Genomic DNA, 18,188 nt, shown 5'->3' with positions numbered 1-18,188 from the left:
CAGAACTAGAGAAAGCCCTCGCACAAAAACGATGACCCAACACAGCAAAAATAAATAAATTAATTAATAAACTCCTACTCCCAACATCTTCTTAAAAAAAAATAAATAAATAAATAAATAAAATATTTGATCAATCATCATTACCTAAAGGTGTTGGCAGGATGTACAAATTACTTTTGATAGGTAGGAAATCAAATAGCTGCTCAAGATTTTTATTTTCCATTCCTGATCTCCATGGCTTGACATCTCCTGAGAAATGTAACCTCATCTGGTGTAGAAAAAAAAATATGATGATGACCCAAAGATTCACTAATTTAAATCAGGAATTGGCAAATTGGCATTTTCTATAAGTGATCAGATAGTAAATATCTTAAGTATAGTGGGTTTTACAGCCTCTGTCACAACTTCTCTGGTGTTGTAACACAAAAGCAGCCATAGACTGTATTTAAAAGAATGGACCTTGCTGTGTTCCAATAAAACTTTATCTACAAAAACATGTGGTAAGTCAAATATGGCCCATAGACGTAGTTTTTCTGACCCCTTATCTAAATTATCACAGGTGATTTTACATGTCCTACTCTTCATTAATCAGGTAGTAATGAGAAAATGAAAAATATAAAACAGTAAAATTCAGTCATGAGAATAATCCATAGGACTTTTGTTCTCAGAGAATAACATGACAAACATCTTTTCCTCCATATTTAACTGATAGTAATGTCTTGAACTAGTAGATGGGTTCAAAGTATACTTTGGCAAGAGAACCAACAGCAAATAGGACTCACTAATGTAAGAGAGGAATCAATGATGACTCTAAACTTTTCAGCATAAGTAAATGGTGATGCCATTTATTAAAATAAGAAAGACTAGGTAGGAATATACTTGTGGCTGGGGTTAGAATTAAAATTCTAGATTGGAATGTTGATTTTGAAATGTCTATAAAACATCAAAGTAGAACTGCCAGGTAGGCTGTTGAATGTACTCAGAGAAGAGGTTTTTGACTAAAAAGATAAATTTGGGAGTTATCAACTCATAGATGGCATTTAAAGCCATAGAAATGGATGAAATTAGGCAGAGGATGTAAAAAGAGAAAGCAAGACAAGGAAAGATCTTGATGTACTTTCTGAATCATCCAAGAAAGAACTAATCACATTCAGCATAGTTAACTAGTGCTAAGAGGATTTTATTGTACTCCCAATCTTGGTGAATCTATAATATGTGAGTGGCAAAAAACCCACTTTTCTTTTCCCCAAATAACTGTTTTTTCAAATGTACTGAATCACATAACCTTTTTCCAAGAACTGTCTTGGTCTACATGTTCATCTAAACAAAATTTGGGAAATGCTTATAATTGTGATTAGTGTAATATATTTAATATAGCTTTTTTTTTTTTTAGTCACATGGTGTGGTATGCAAGATCTTAGTTCCCCGACCAGGGATTGAACCCATGCCCCCTGCAATGTAAGTGCAGAGCACTAACCACTCGATCACCAGGGAATTCCCATAACATTTTTTAATAAATTGATTTTCTTATACACATCACCTATTTTTTTCTAGTCAAAGGGATAATATTAGCCTTCCCAGCATGAAGAAAAGCTGCTGATTTCAAATAATCTCTGCAATTCAGACTTGCATTGCATTTTTATTTCTATCTATATAACATACTCAATGCACTCCCTCTTGTGGTGTTACCTGCCCGGAGATATAGGTAAATTCCCTGCAGTTTAATAACATGAAGAGAACAAAAAAGAGTGGATACTTTCTGTCATCTGCTCAAACATTTTATCCTTCACATGTGCAAGACCACTCCCTATTTTTAGGAAGGTAATAGGAAAAGGAAAAGGGAATAATAGGTGAGAGAAGAACAAGAGTGCTCAAGACAATGAATTTATTGCAAACAGCCATTCCATTTTCTGGAGAATTGGGAAAGAGGTGGTGTAGTTCTACTTTCAGTATGGTTGAGTGGCTCCTATCAGACAAACCCTCCAGTAAATAACAACTACAAACTCTGGACAAGGTATAAAACAATTAACTGAAGGTACTGAAGGGTGAACAGAAGCAGGCAGAAAATGGAGTGGAGTCAATATTTGTAAAAAGAGAATGGCACTAGGTAAAATTTTAGTTTTATAACTTTCTGATGGATGGGAGTCTTTTTTTTTTTTTTTGATGGATGGGAGTCTTAAGGATAAAAGAACTGAATTGAAATTTGAGCTGCCACCTACCACAGGAGAGACAAAAATTTTCAATTTCAGTTCAGCCAAGTTACCAGCCTGATTTTTTTTAAAATCTATATTCTTCAAAGGAACATAATAGAATCAAGAGTTTCTATAACAGATTCTTCACAATGTCCAGGATACAATACAAAATTTCTCAACATATAAATAAATAGAAAAACATGGCCCATTCTCAAGAGAAAAGACAATATAATATAGACCAGTCCTGAGATGACTCTGATGTTGACATTAGCAGACTAGGATTTTAAAGCAGCTACTATAATTATGCCCAAGGATGTAAAGGAAAATACTCTCATAGTATGTGAAAATTAGGACATCTCAGCAGAAAAATAAAAACTATAAAGGAATCAAATATAATTTCTTCATCTAGAACATGCTATATCTGAAATTAAAGTGTTACCAGATGGGCTTAGCATCAGAGTGGAGATGATAGAGGAAAGATCAGCCAACTTGAAACTAGATCAGTGGACGTGATCCCATCTAAAGACAAGTAGAGGGACTTCCCTGATGGTCCAGTGGTAAGGAATCTGCCTTCCAATGCAGGGGATGTGGGTTCAATCCCTGGTCGGGGAACTAAGATCCCACATGCTGTGGGGCAACTACTGAGCTCTCACACCTCAATGAGAGAGCCTGCTTGCCACAAACTACAGAGCCCACTCACACTGTAGCCTGCGTGCCACAACAAAGAGACTGTGTGCCACAACTAAGACCTGACACAGCCAAAAAAATAAATTAAATAAGTAAATAAAATAAATAAATATTAAAAAAATAAAGACAAGTAGAAAAGAAGATTGAAAATATGAAAGGAACAGAGCCTCAGGGACTTGTGTGACAATATCAAAAGGCCTACTATATGTGTAATTGGAGTCCCAGAATGAGTGAAGAGAAAGTATGGGGTAGAAAAAATATTTGAAAAAATTTTCAATTTCAATAAGTGAATTGTTGTCAAATTTGGTCAAAGTAATAAATTTACAGTGAATACCAAGCAGAATTAATGCAAAAAGAACTATTCCTATACCCATCATAGTCAATCTGGTGAAAACCAAAGAGAAAATCTTAACAGTAGACAAAGAAAAATAACACATTGCTCACAAAGGAAAAAGAATCACTGACTTCTCATCAGAAACAATGATTTTTAAAGTGCTGAAATGTTTTTTTAAATAGTGAATGCAAAATGTGATCTCCAGCAAAATTATCCCTCAAAAATCAAGATCAAATAAGGACATTTTCAAATAAGAGAAAACTAAGATTTCATGGCCTGCAGACCTGCACTGCCAAAAATGGTAAAGTTCTTCAGGCTGAAGTGAATGAAACCTAAATCTTCAGGAAGAAATAGAGTATTAAAATTGAAAAATATATGCAAATATGTAAGAGATTATTTTTCTCTTAAATTTAAAAATACATATGACTATTTAAAGAATCACATTGATCCAAATATTTGAAGATAGACAGGATTTTTCACTTTTCAACTAAATGTTATCAAGCTTAGATCTTACAAGGTCATCAAATTTGTCCTGGCATGAAACTGACATATGTTTTCTATCAACATTTACTTGTCACATTCATTCTATTTGCATTTTTTCTCCTCTTTGTAGAGAAATGTGTCTAGAGTTAATAAGCTTAGCAAGCTTCTAGCCTAATAGGATTATTCTCAGAACATTTCTTTTGAAAGGGAAACATTTCCTAATGGACTTTCTTTTAAAGATATTTCTGAGTTGTGAATCAATGAAATGATAAATAATGAACACACTCCTGTGTAGTTAGAACTCCTAGGTCCCAGAACATGTACTTTATTCATTGACTCTGCTGACATTAAAGTTAAAATAAAGATCGAAACATGTCCAGATAAAGGTAAAATTCTTAGAGGAAAACAATAAAATTTACACCCCCTGGAAAAGAATTATAATGTAAAATTCCTCCAAAAAGCAAAGTGTAATTTAAAAATTAAGTTTAAAATGCATTCAAATGCTGGTGGACAGAAGAAGGAAATTATGTACTATTTAAAATCTTGAGCAAAACTATCCAAAATAAAGTCATCAAAATCATATTATATTCAGAATCTTTTCCTAGTTTCTAGAGGTAAACAAAAAAAATTATTTTCCTAGTTCTTGCATTTGCCTGCTGGACATTTGTTCTGGGTGTGCTAACAATGCCTCAGTTTCTATGTATCAGCAGCTAAAGTCATCTTCTGTCTTGAAACATTTTCTCTCCTAACTTCTCACTCCCTAGTATCACCATTGTCGTTGTCTCTGAAGTTCCAAACTTAAAAATGAGGCTTGGTTTCCTCTTACCTCTCATAAAAGGATTGACCATGTCCTGACTATTTTTTAATTGCAAAGTTTCTTTAAACTAACCTTTTCTTTCCCTTGCCCCTGCCTCCAATCTAATTCAAGCTACAGAACATATTACTTTGGGCCAAGAAACCTGGATTTGGGGATAAAGAATACAGAGGTAAAAAAGATATTGTCCAGGCCTTAAATTAATTGGTATGCATTGAGCATTTAAATTAATTCATCTAATCTTACTACAACTCTATGAGGGAAACATTATTATTACCCTAACTTTAGAGAAGAGAAGACTAATATAGAGAGAAGTTAAGTAACTTGTCCAGGTAACGCATATATGTACAGTAGGCCTAGATTGAAGTCAAGTCAAAGTCTTAACCAATACAAGTGTTGCCTTCCAGGGTCAGGTACTAAGGTCATAAGGTAACCTGACAGCATCACCATGCCTTTACTCCAGGACAAGTCCTCTCCAATCAATTAAGTTCAATGTGCCAAAACACGGTAGTCATAGAAATGTTTTCCATGGATCAATACCTGTTTTTTTCTGTTATCCTCTCCTTCACCCTCAGCTTTAGAGGAAAGATAAAGATGGAATCTAGCTAGTTGGCAATATTTTCTTGTGTAAGGGGACCAATCTATCTTATATCCCAGTGGGTTCAGCTTCTGCTGGGTTGGCCCTAATTATTTATCGCTTCCCTGCTCTCAGTCGCTAAGGTCACTCCTATCCAGAGGAAGAAGCATAAGATGCAAACAAATTTTTTTAACTTTTTATGTTATATTGGAGTATAGTTGATTAACAATGTTGTGATAGTTTCAGGTGTACAGCAAAGTGATTCAGTTATACATATACATGTACCTATTCTTTTTCCATTTAGGTTGTTACATAATATTGAGCAGAGTACAGGTCCTTGTTGGTTATCCATTTTAAATATGATGTAAAAATTTTAAAGCAGCTGGAGTTTAAAAGTATCCCTGCCAGACCTGGAAGAAGATAAAAGAACCGTTGCTACTGAAAACGCCAGTACCACCAATAGAAAGCTATTCTTCCATGATCCTGAAGATACAGAAAGAGAAGAGCTGGTGAGGGAGAGGAGAATTTATGGGGCTGCCAAGGCTGCCTCCCTAACTGGAAAATTTTTCCATTGCCTTTTGGGATGAGCTTTCTTAGTATGAAATCCATCTTCAATTGTGCATGAGGCCTGTGGTGGAGGAACTCTCTTCCCCTCTAAATCTGCTTATCCTATTAGGGCAGATTAGGAAGAGGGTCCCAGAGACTGGGCTAGGATAGCCTGGAGGTCAAGGAGGATTTGCTCCATATGGGAGCCCAGGAGCAGAATGTTTCATCCAACCATCTATTCATCATCTCCACAACCAGTGTCTGCAAGCAGCTTTCAGCCAGAGCCCCAGCTTAAGGAGCCATACTCTTGGGAGAAACTGGCAGGATCTGAGCTTTTAGCCTGTCAAAATCCATACTGGCTGGCACAAGAACAGAGATTCCTTTTAAAATTGAACATGTCAGCCAAATTAATCCTATTAAACTCTAAATGACCCTCCATTGAGGAAAGCACATTAAGAAGATTGTTGCTATATTACAATTCCTTCTCTACCATAGAAATCTTCTTAGGAAACGAGAATTTTTTGAAATGTCATAGAATGTCAGAGGTAGAGGTAATCTTGAAAGACTATAGACTGCCTTAGTAATCATCCCATCCAACCATTTTATTTTATAAATTCTTGGCATAAGGAGAAAGAAAATTCATCAAAGTATGTGAATCACTTAAGGTTTTTTCCTTAATTGAAACATAAAATACATATAATATATTATATCTATAATTTGGTTTATGAAATAAAATAATAAATTCTGATGATTTTTAGTCCCTTAAAATAAATCTTAGTATAATCTAATCCAAAGCCTCTTCTAAGGATAACTTGAAATACCACTCCTGTGTTGGTGCAAATGTCTCCTCTGGCCAGACTGATCTTCTCTCCACCATTAGAATAAGCCTTACAAAGCATTTCTTTCTGAGCTCTAACCCACTCTTGATATATTTTCACAGGTTGAGTCCACTGTCTTCTCCTCTGTATCACTATACATATCTTGACTTCCTTCTTCCCTGTGGACTTAATTCTAGGTTGAACTTTTAATATGGTAGAAAGTTCTCAAACTGCAGGTTTTGGGCTTCCAGTGTCAATCAGACTTTAGGAAAAACAAGCAAAGTCCAGCATGAGATACAGTATTTCCAACTATCACTAATAGTAACATTACGGCTAATAGGTAGAGAGTGCTTAGTAAGTGTGAGACAACTTAATAAGTGAATTACCTCATTATCATGGCACCTGATTTTATCTGGAGGTTGGTGATATTAAACTCTCCATATTTCCTACAAAGAAAGAGGCTCAGGGACTTCCCTGGTGGCACAGTGGTTAAGAATATGCCTGCCAATGCAGGGGACAAGGGTTCGAGCCCTGGTCCGGGAAGATCCCACATGCCGCGGAGCAACTCAGTGCGTGTGCCACAACTACTGAGCCTGTGCTCTAGAGCCCGCAAGCCACAACTACTGAAGCCCATGCACCTAGAGCCTGTGCTCCATAATAAGAGAAGTCACCACAATGAGAAGCCTGGGTGCAGCAACGAAGAGTAGCCCCTGCTCGTCACAACTAGAGAAAGCCTACGTGCAGCAACAAAGACCCAACACAGTCAAAACTTAATAATTAACAATTAATTAATTAATTTTTTAAAAAGAAAGAGGCTCAGAATTAGGAAATTCTCCCAAGGTCACATAATTAGAAATAGTAGAACCAGAATTTTAATCCTAGCAGTCTGATATCAGAGTCCTCTCTCTTAACCACTACGCAAACCTGCCTATAAACATATGATGGACCATAGTCAGAGACAAAGCTGGAAAATAATTTGTGATTAGATTTATTGGGAGGCTTCAAATTTTGTGCTACAGGGCTGAATATAAGAGGGGCACCTAACCCAGCCTGTGGGGAGTTCCAGGAAAATTTCATAAATGAGTTTCCTTCAGAGCTGAGCTTTGAACAAAATGTAGGAGTCACACACTATGGCAGAGGAGTTCTCTCATCAGTGGGAAGACCATTGAGGAAAGAATGGAGGTATAAAAGTGTGTGGGGCACTTTTTTTAACAATTTATTATGATTTATGTGTCATTTTAAATATATCAGTCCATTAAACTATGTAGAAATAAGTATGCAAAAAGCTGACAAGACAAAGTATAATTTAGATATGTTTAAGTAGATAGACTGTCTGACATTCTGGATTTTTCAGTCACTTTATTATTATGCTAGGGCAGCTAAGTAATCCTTAACTTCAGCTGGAGTAAGACTTGTAAATCTGGCTTCACTGAAGATTCCAACTTCTATGTAATCTTCTGTCCTTTGCCCTTCCAAACTTTCCTTTAGGATTAATTTGGCTGTATGAGTGGCATCTTCAAGTTCCAGATCTTGGTTATGTCTTTTCTCAAGGAAAGGTTTCCCATTCACATACTTCTTTCCCATTGATGTGACTTTCCAGGCAAAGTAAGGTCCAGGTGGATCTGACTGAAATAAATATGGTCATCCCTCATTCCAACCACAAATAATTAAAAAAAAACACCTCCAAGTGGAGGCACACCACCTGACTGGGTGTATTCATGCATCACAGAAGTTAAGCTCTGTACTAGCAGAGTTGTGAGAATGGGTTCTTGGTAAACAAGATAGATTGCTGAACTAGTTTTCCAGCTTTGTGCACTGGCACTCTGAGATCTGGACTTATGCCACTGTACACCAAACCTCTATGCTTGGTCATCACTTCCACTTTGTGCACATTTCACTTATTTACAGAATGGGTTTCTGTTTCTTCTCAGTTGCTGATACCACACCATTTGCAGCTATAATTCCCACTGAATGGGCTCCTTCAGCTACAGCAGACGAAGCATATTCAATCTGGACAAGTTTTAGATATAGGCTGAATGCGATCAGCGAAAACCTATAAATGTGCCCCACAATCTTTACCTGGAGATCCCTTTTTTGTCGTTTATAGTAGCTTTATTCATAATTGCCAAAAACTTGAAACAACTCACGTGCCCACTCATCAGTGAGGAAAGCAGAGTGAGTTCACTGATTGTTGAGTAGGCAGTTGGTGGGTATCAAAGGCTAACATTAAAAACTCCCAAATCAGATAGTGAAGATTAAATAATAAAACAGAGGAACAGAGGCCTTTCAAAAAGATAACAGTGCAAAAGTAACTACTAGAAAAGTAAAACCTTCCTGAATATCAAAAGGGAAAAAAAATTAAAGAAAAAAAACACATCACATAAAGAAACATGGAAATCAGTATAGTACATAGAAAATAATTTGAAAAAGTTAAGACCAAACACAAAAACCCTATTAATAAATGGACTTAACTCACCTATTAAAATAAATAAATCTCAATTATATTCACAGAGCTAGACCTAACTTTATGCTGTATTCAAGGGACACACATAAAACAAAGTGATTCAGAGGTTTAAATGAAATGGGCAAAAATATACTAGGAAAATATAAATAATAAGAAAGGAAGTTTTCAGATTCTGATGTCTCAAATAAATAGAATTCAAGCCAAAATGCATTAAAGATAACCAAGGTCCATATAAATACTGTTTTAAAATTCACAAAAAAGATCAAACATCTCTGAGGATCAAAGCACCAAATAAGGTCAAAGCTAGTTTTATTAAGCAAAACCATAGGAGATGCAAAGAGAAAAGGAAACATACTAATAACAGGAGATTTCCACTCTCAGTACAAGATAAATCAATAGACAATAAATAAATATGTTGAAGACCTAAATAACATACTTAATAAGATAGCTCTTACAGACCTATACTGAACTTTAACCCTGATAATAGAAAACATATTTTCTTCTCAGGAACACATAGTCTATTTACAAAAGTGATCAAATATTAGGTCACAAGGAAAGCAATAGTAAGTTGCATAAGACAGAAAAATAACTCTCTGATGACAATGCAATAAAATCAGTAATTATTAATAAAGTATTTTTTAAAAAGCTGAAAGACCCTTCCTCCTGGAAATTTGAAAGCTGCTATTTAACTGGCACAGGCCAGAGGAGACTAAGGAGATATGACAACTAAATGTAATGTGGTCCCCTGGATTGGATCTTGGAACAGAAAGAACATTCATGGAAAACTGAAAAATCCAAATAGTCTGGAGCATAGTTCACAGTATAGTGTACCAATATTGGTTCTCAGTTTTAACAGATGTACCATGATAACCTAAGATACTAACAACAGGGGAAATTGGTTGAAGACTATATGGGAACTCTGTATTATCTTTGCAACAGTTCTGTAAATATGAAATCATTCCAAAATAAAAAGTTTGTTTTAAAATTTTTCAATTGAAAAACACTGCTATCAAATAGCTATTAAGTACAAAGAGCTTTATAACCAAAATAACAGAACTTCTAAAAATTATTATATTATTTTTGACTCAGATATTTATTATTCTCTAAGACATGACCAATGGGCCTACTTATCATTCATAAAACCTCAAAAAATCTATTAAACTTTCTAATGTCTGTACACTGAAATCAGTATTACAAGCCATATTATTAAAGAATTATGATAGCAAAACTGAGTGCTTGAGAGATTTTGACATAGAGCCTAATATATAGGTAAGAGAATCCAAAAGAAGACTCACCATCCCTCATTGTCTTTATAATTGGTTGAAACACTACAATTCAGAATCTGTGGGATAAATTTAAATCTGTTAATAGAGGAAAATTCGAAGCCTTAAATACTTTATCAATACAAAAAAAAATTTAAAGCTAAACTCCCAACTCATAAAAGCCAAAAGAAAAGAAAAAGCCCACCACCACTACAACAAAAAATAAACCATGGGCTTACCTGGTGGTGCAGTGGTTAAGAATCTGCCTGCCAATGCAGGGGATACAGGTTCAAACCCTGCTCTGGGAATATCCCACATGCCATGGAGTGACTAAGCCCATGCACCACAACTACTGAGCCAGCGAGCCACAACTACTGAAGCCCGCGCATCTAAAGCCTGTGCTCTGCGACAAGAGAAGCCACCGCAATGAGAAGCCTGTGCACCACAACAAAGAGTAGCCCTTGCTCGCCACAACTAGAGAAAACCTGTGCACAGCAAAAAAGATCCAACACAGCCAAAAATAAATAAAATAAATAAATTTTTAAAAGCCTTTAAAAAAAAATAAACCAAAATATAAAATAAGGAAAGAAATAATAACTATAAAAACAGAAACTAATGAGGGAGATGACAGAAAAGCAGCATATCTAATTAGTAAGACAAAATATTATTTTTTTAAAAATTAACAAAATGAATAAAACACTAACTTAATTGTAGGAGAAAGCACAAATATACAAAATTAATGTATTGGGGGAAAGACTTTTAAAATAAGATTAATTTGCAGACCTCTATACAAATACATTTGAAAAATTAGATGAAATGGATAATTATGTAGGAAAATACAGTTTTCCAAAGTTGACTCATTAGATAGAGAGTTCAAAGAGATATATTGCTGTAGAAGAAATACAGAAAGTTTATAAATTGCTTGGATAAATTAAAATAAATAAAAAGAACAAGACTTCCGGGTAAGATGGCGGAAGAGTAAGACGCGGAGATCACCTTCCTCCCCACGGATACACCAGAAATACATCTACACGTGGAACAACTCCAACAGAACACCTTCTGAAAGCTGGCAGAAGACCCCACACCTCCCAAAAGGCAAGAAACTCCCCACATACCTGGGTAGGGCAAAGCGGAGAGATTCCCGCACAGAGGATCGGTGCCGACCGGCACTCACCAGCCCGAGAGGCTTGTCTGCTCGCCCGCCGGGGCGGGCGGCGCTGGAAGCTGAGGCTCGGGTTTCGGTCAGAGCGCAGGGAGAGGACTGGGGCTGGCGGCGAGAACTCAGCCTGAAGGGGGCTAATGCGCCACAGCTAACCGGGAGGGAGTCCGGGAAAACTCTGGAGCTGCCGAAGAGGCAAGAGACTTTTTCTTCCCTCTTGGTTTCCTGGTGCGCGAGGAGAGGGGATTAAGAGCGCCGCTTAAAGGAGCTCCAGAGACGGGCGCGAGTCGCGGCTGAAAGCGCGGAGCCCAGTGACGGGCGTGGGACGCTGGGGCTGCTGCTGCCGCCGCCAAGAAGCCTGTGTGCGAGCGCAGGTCACTGTCCACACCGCCCTTCCGGGAGCCTGTGCAGCCCGCCACTGCCGGGGACCCCGGATCCAGGGGCGGTTTCCCTGGGAGAACGCACGGCGCGCCTCGGCCTGGTGCAACGTCACGCCGGCCTCTGCCGCTGCAGGCTCGCCCCGCACTCTGTGCCCCTCCCTCCCGCCCTGCCTGAGTGAGCCAGAGTCCCCGAAGAGGCTGCTCCTTTAACCCTGTCCTGTCTGAGCGAAGAACAGACGCCCTCCGGCGACCTACACGCAGAGGCGGGGCCAAATCCAAAGCTGAGACCCAGGAGCTGTGAGAACAAAGAAGAGAAAGGGAAACCTCTCCCAGCAGCCTCAGAAGCAGCGGATTAAAGCTCCACAATCAACTTGATGTACTCTGCATCTGTGGAATACATGAATAGACAACAAATCATCCCAAATTGAGGAGCCAGGAGTCAGTGCTGTGCCTCTGAGGTGGGAGAGCCAACTTCAGGACACTGGTCCACAAGAGACCTCCCAGCTCCACATAATATCAAACGGCGAAAATCTTCCAGAGATCTCCATCTCAACACCAACACCCAGCTTCACTCAACGACCAACAAGCTACAGTGCTGGACACCCTATGCCAAACAACTAGCAAGACAGGAAAACAACCCCACCCATTAGCAGAGAGGTGGCCTAAAATCATAAAAAGTCCGCAGACACCCCAAAACACACCACCAGACGTGGACCTGCCCACCAGAAAGACAAGATCCAGCCTCATCCACCAGAACACAGGCACTAGTTCCCTCCACCAGGAAGCCTACACAACCCACTAAACCAACCTTAGCCACTGGGGACAGACACCAAAAACAACGGGAACTACGAACCTGCAGCCTGCAAAAAGGAGACCCCAAACACAGTAACATAAGCAAAATGAGAAGACAGAAAAACACACAGCAGGAGAAGGAGCAAGATAAAAACCCACCAGACCTAACAAATGAAGAGGTAATAGGCAGTCTACCTGAAAAAGAATTCAGAATAATGATGGTAAAGATGATCCAAGATTCTATTTCCAAGATCCAAAATCTTGGAAATAGAATAGACAAAATGCAAGAAACAGTTAACAAGGACCTAAAAGAACTAAAGATGAATCAAGCATCGATTAAAAACACAATAAATGAAATAAAAAATACTCTAGATGGGATCAATAGCAGAATAACTGAGGCAGAAGAACGGATAAGTGAGGAGGAAGATAAAATAGTGGAAATAACTGCTGCAGGGCAAAATAAAGAAAAAAGAATGAAAAGAACAGAGGACAGTCTCAGAGACCTCTGGGACAACATTAAATGCACCAACATTCGAATTATAGGGGTTCCAGAAGAAGAAGAGAAAAAGAAAGGGACTGAGAAAATATTTGAAGAGATCATAGTTGAAAACTTCCCTAATATGGGAAAGGAAATGCTTAATCAAGGCCAGGAGGCACAGAGAGTCCCATACAGAATAAATCCAAGGAGAAATACGCCAAGACACATATTAATCAAACTGTCAAAAATTAAACACAGAGAAATCATATTAAAAGCAGCAAGGGAAAAACAACAAATAACACACAAGGGAATCCCCATCAGGATAACAGCTGATCTCTCAGCAGAAACTCTACAAGCCAGAAGGGAGTGGCAGGACATAGTTAAAGTGATGAAGGAGAAAAACCTGCAACCAAGATTACTCTACCCAGCAAGGATCTCATTCAGATTTGATGGAGAAATTAAAACGTTTACAGACAAGCAAAAGCTGAGAGAGTTCAGCACCACCAAACCAGCTTTACAACAAATGCTAAAGGAACTTCTCTAGGCAAGAAACACAACAGAAGGAAAAGACATACAATAACGAACCCAAAACAATTAAGACAATGGGAATAGGAACATACATGTCGATAATTACCTTAAATGTAAATGGACTAAATGCTCCCACCAAAAGACACAGATTGGCTGAATGGATACAAAAACAAGACCCATATATATGCTGTCTACAAGAGACCCACTTCAGACCTAGAGACACATACAGACTGAAAGTAAGGGGATGGAAAAAGATATTCCATGCAAATGGAAACCAAAAGAAAGCTGGAGTAGCAATTCTCATATCAGACAAAATAGACTTTAAAATAAAGACTACTAGAAGAGACAAAGAAGGACACTACATAATGATCAAGGAATCGATCCAAGAAGAAGATAGAACAATTGTAAATATTTATGCACCCAACATAGGAGCACCTCAATACATAAGGCAAATACTAACAGCCATAAAAGGAGAAATCGACAGTAACACACTCATAGTAGGGGACTTTAACACCCCACTTTCACCAATGGACAGATCATCCAAAATGAAAATAAATAAGGGAACACAAGCTTTAAATGATACATTAGACAAGAGGGACTTAATTGATATTTATAGGACATTCCATCCAAAAACAACAGAATACACATTTTTCTCAAGTGCTCATGGAACATTCTCCAGGATAGATCATATCTTGGGTCACAAATCAAGCCTTGGTAAATTTAAGAAAATTAAAATTTTATCAAGTACCTTTTCCACTCACAACGCTATGAGACTAGATATCAATTACAGGAAAAGTTCTGTAAAAAATACAAACACATGGAGGCTAAACAATACACTACTCAATAACGAAGTGATCACTGAAGAAATCAAAGAGGAAATAAAAAAATACCTAGAAACAAATGACAATGGAGACACGACGACCCAAAACCTATGGGACGCAGCAAAAGCAGTTCTAAGAGGGAAGTTTATAGCAATACAATCCTACCTTAAGAAACAGGAAACATCTCAAATAAACAACCTAATCTTGCACCTAAAGCAATTAGAGAAAGAAGAACAAAAAAAACCCAAAGTTAGCAGAAGGAAAGAAATCATAAAAATCAGATCAGAAATAAATGAAAAGTAAATGCAGGAAATGATAGCAAAGATCAATAAAACTAAAAGCTGGTTCTTTGAGAAGATAAACAAAATTGACAAACCATTACCCAGACTCATCAAGAAAAAAAGAGAGAAGACTCAAATCAATAGAATTAGAAATGAAAATGAGAAGTAACAACTAACACTGCAGAAATACAAAAGATCATGAGAGATTACTACAAGCAACTCTATGCCAATAAAATGGACAACCTGGAAGAAATGGACAAATTCTTAGAAATGCACAACCTGCCAAGACTGAATCAGGAAGAAATAGAAAATATGAATAGACCAATCACAAGCACTGAAATTGAAACTGTGATTAAAAATTTTCCAAAAAACAAAAGCCCAGGACCAGATGGCTTCACAGGCGAATTCTATCAAGCATTTAGAGAAGAGCTAACACCTATCCTTCTCAAACTCTTCCAAAATATAGCAGAGGGAGGAACACTCCCAAACTCATTCTACGAGGCCACCATCACCTTGATACCAAAACCAGACAAGGATGTCACAAAGAAAGAAAACTAAAGGCCAATATCACTGATGAACATAGATGCAAAAATCCTCAAGAAAATACTAGCAAGCAGAATCCAACAGCACATTAAAAGGATCATACACCATGATCAAGTGGGGTTTATTCCAGGAATGCAAGGATTCTTCAATATATGCAAATCAATCAACGTGATACACCATATTAACAAATTGAAGGAGAAAAACCATATGATCATCTCAATAGATGCAGAGAAAGCTTTCGACAAAATTCAACACCCATTTATGATAAAAACCCTGCAGAAAGTAGGCATAGAGGGAACTTTCCTCAACATAATAAAGACCATATATGACAAACCCACAGCCAGCATCGTCCTCAATGGTGAAAAACTGAAACCATTTCCACTAAGATCAGGAACAAGACAAGGTTGCCCACTCTCACCACTCTTATTCAACATAGTTTTGGAAGTTTTAGCCACAGCAATCAGAGAAGAAAAGGAAATAAAAGAATCCAAATCGGAGAAGAAGAAGTAAAGCTGTCACTGTTTGCAGATGACATGATACTATACATAGAGAATCCTAAAGATGCTACCAGAAAACGACTAGAGCTAATCAATGAATTTGGTAAAGTTGCAGGATACAAAATTAATGCACAGAAATCTCTGGCATTCCTATATACTAATGATGAAAAATCTGAAAGTGAAATCAAGGAAACACTCCCATTTACCATTGCAACAAAAAGAATAAAATATCTAGGAATAAACCTACCTAAGGAGACAAAAGACCTGTATGCAGAAAATTATAAGACACTGATGAAAGAAATTAAAGATGATATAAATAGATGGAGAGATGTACCATGTTCTTGGATTGGAAGAATGAACATCGTGAACATGACTCTACTACCCAAAGCAATCTACAGATTCAATGCAATCCCTATCAAACTACCACTGGCATTTTTCACAGAACTAGAACAAAAAATTTCACAATTTGTATGGAAACACAAAAGACCCCGAATAGCCAAAGCAATCTTGAGAACGAAAAACGGAGCTGGAGGAATCAGGCTCCCTGACTTCAGACTATACTACAAAGCTACTGTAATCAAGACAGTATGGTACTGGCACAAAAACCGAAAGATAGATCAATGGAACAGGATAGAAAGCCCAGAGATAAACCCACGCACATATGGTCACCTTATCTTTGATAAAGGAGGCAGGAATGTACAGTGGAGAAAGGACAGTCTCTTCAATAAGTGGTGCTGGGTAAACTGGATAGGGACATATAAAAGTATGAGATTAGATCACTCCCTAACACCATACACAAAAATAAGCTCAAAATGGATTAAAGACCTAAATGTAAGGCCAGACACTATCAAACTCTTAGAGGAAAACATAGGCAGAACACTCTATGACATAAATCACAGCAAGATCCTTTTTGACCCACCTCCTAGAGAAATGGAAATAAAGACAAAAATAAACACATGGGACCTAATGAATCTTAAAAGCTTTTGCACAGCAAAGGAAACCATAAACAAGACCAAAAGACAACCCTCAGAATGGGAGAAAACATTTGCAAATGAAGCAACTGACAAAGGATTAATCTCCAAAATTTATAAGCAGCTCATGCAGCTCAATAACAAAAAAACAAACAACCCAATCCAAAAATGGGCAGAAGACCTAAATAGACATTTCTCCACAGAAGATACACAGACTGCCAACAAACACATGAAAGGATGCTCAACATCTTTACTCATTAGAGAAATGCAAATCAAAACTACAATGAGATATCATCTCACACCAGTCAGAATGGCCATCATCAAAAAATCTAGAAATAATAAATGCTGGAGAGGGTGTGGAAAAAAGGGAACACTCTTGCACTGCTGGTGGGAATGTGAATTGGTACAGCCACTATGGAGAACGGTATGGAGGTTCCTTAAAAAACTACAAATAGAACTACCATATGACCCAGCAATCCCACTACTGGGCATATACTCTGAGAAAACCATAATTCAAAAAGCGACATGTACCAAAATGTTCATAGCAGCCCTATTTACAATAGCCCAGAGATGGAAACAACCTAAGTGTCCATCATCGGATGAATGGGTAAAGAAGATGTGGCACATATATACAATGGAATATTACTCAGCCATAAAAAGAAACAAAATTGAGCTATTTGTAATGAGGTGGATGGACCTAGAGCCTGTCATACAGAGTGAAGTAAGTCAGAAAGAGAAAGAGAAATACTGTATGCTGACACATATATATGGAATTTAAGGGGAAAAAAATGTCATGAAGAACATTGGGGTTAGACAGGAATAAAGACACAGACCTACTAGAGAATGGACTTGAGGATATGGGGAGGGGGAAGGGTAAGCTGTGACAAAGTGAAAGAGCGGCATGGACATATATACACTACCAAACGTAAGGTAGATAGCTAGTGGGAAGCAGCCGCATAGCACAGGGAGATCAGCTCGGTGCTTTGTGACTGCCTGGAGGGGTGGGATAGGGAGGGTGGGAGGGAGACGCAAAAGGGAGGGGATATGGGAATATATGTATATGTATAACTGATTAAATTTGTTATAAAGCAAAAATAAAAAATAAAAAAAATAAAAAAAGAACAAAAAATACTTTTGAAAAATCAAAAAGCTGAATTCTAGACTCCCCACTTATTCTGAAGTTCTTCATTTTGATTCATTTTATTTTTTTCCTGGTACTCTCTTCTGCTATTTCCCTCCATATTTTTCAGCTTGAACACTGGTTCAGAAAGAATTTTCTCATGTAAATTTCTCTTTTTTGGCTTCAATTCATATTAGAAGATCTTCCAGTAACTTTATCAATAATGTAATTTCAGTTTATTGGCCTTACATCTAATCCCAAATGGAAAATATAACTTTCATATGCCCTTCTGAAAATCTTATTACTGCTTAAAATATTAATTTGATAAAGGCTAGGAAAAATTCAAATTCCAAACCAGAGATTTGGCTTTACATTTGAAATAGGTCTCTTCACAATTGGACTTGATCAGTGTCTTACGAACTGTCTTTGAATTCAAACCTG

General features: G+C 37.5%; 1 pseudogene across 1 annotated transcript in view; it reads right to left on the bottom strand.

Moving 5' to 3' along the window:
- Positions 1-7,816: 7,816 nt before the first annotated feature.
- Positions 7,817-18,188, bottom strand: part of LOC307057454 (proteasome subunit alpha type-2-like) — a 31,292-nt pseudogene continuing 20,920 nt past the window's right edge. Inside the window, exon 2 of the transcript in view lies at positions 7,817-8,504. The product of the transcript in view is annotated as a proteasome subunit alpha type-2-like (transcript). The remainder of the gene's footprint in view (positions 8,505-18,188) is intronic.

Source organism: Hyperoodon ampullatus (genome assembly GCF_949752795.1).
Source record: "Hyperoodon ampullatus genome assembly, chromosome: 8".
In the NCBI taxonomy this organism is placed as follows: Eukaryota; Metazoa; Chordata; class Mammalia; order Artiodactyla; family Ziphiidae; genus Hyperoodon; species Hyperoodon ampullatus.
Note: the sequence above shows the minus strand (reverse complement) of the source record. Positions and strands in the feature narration are given on the sequence as shown.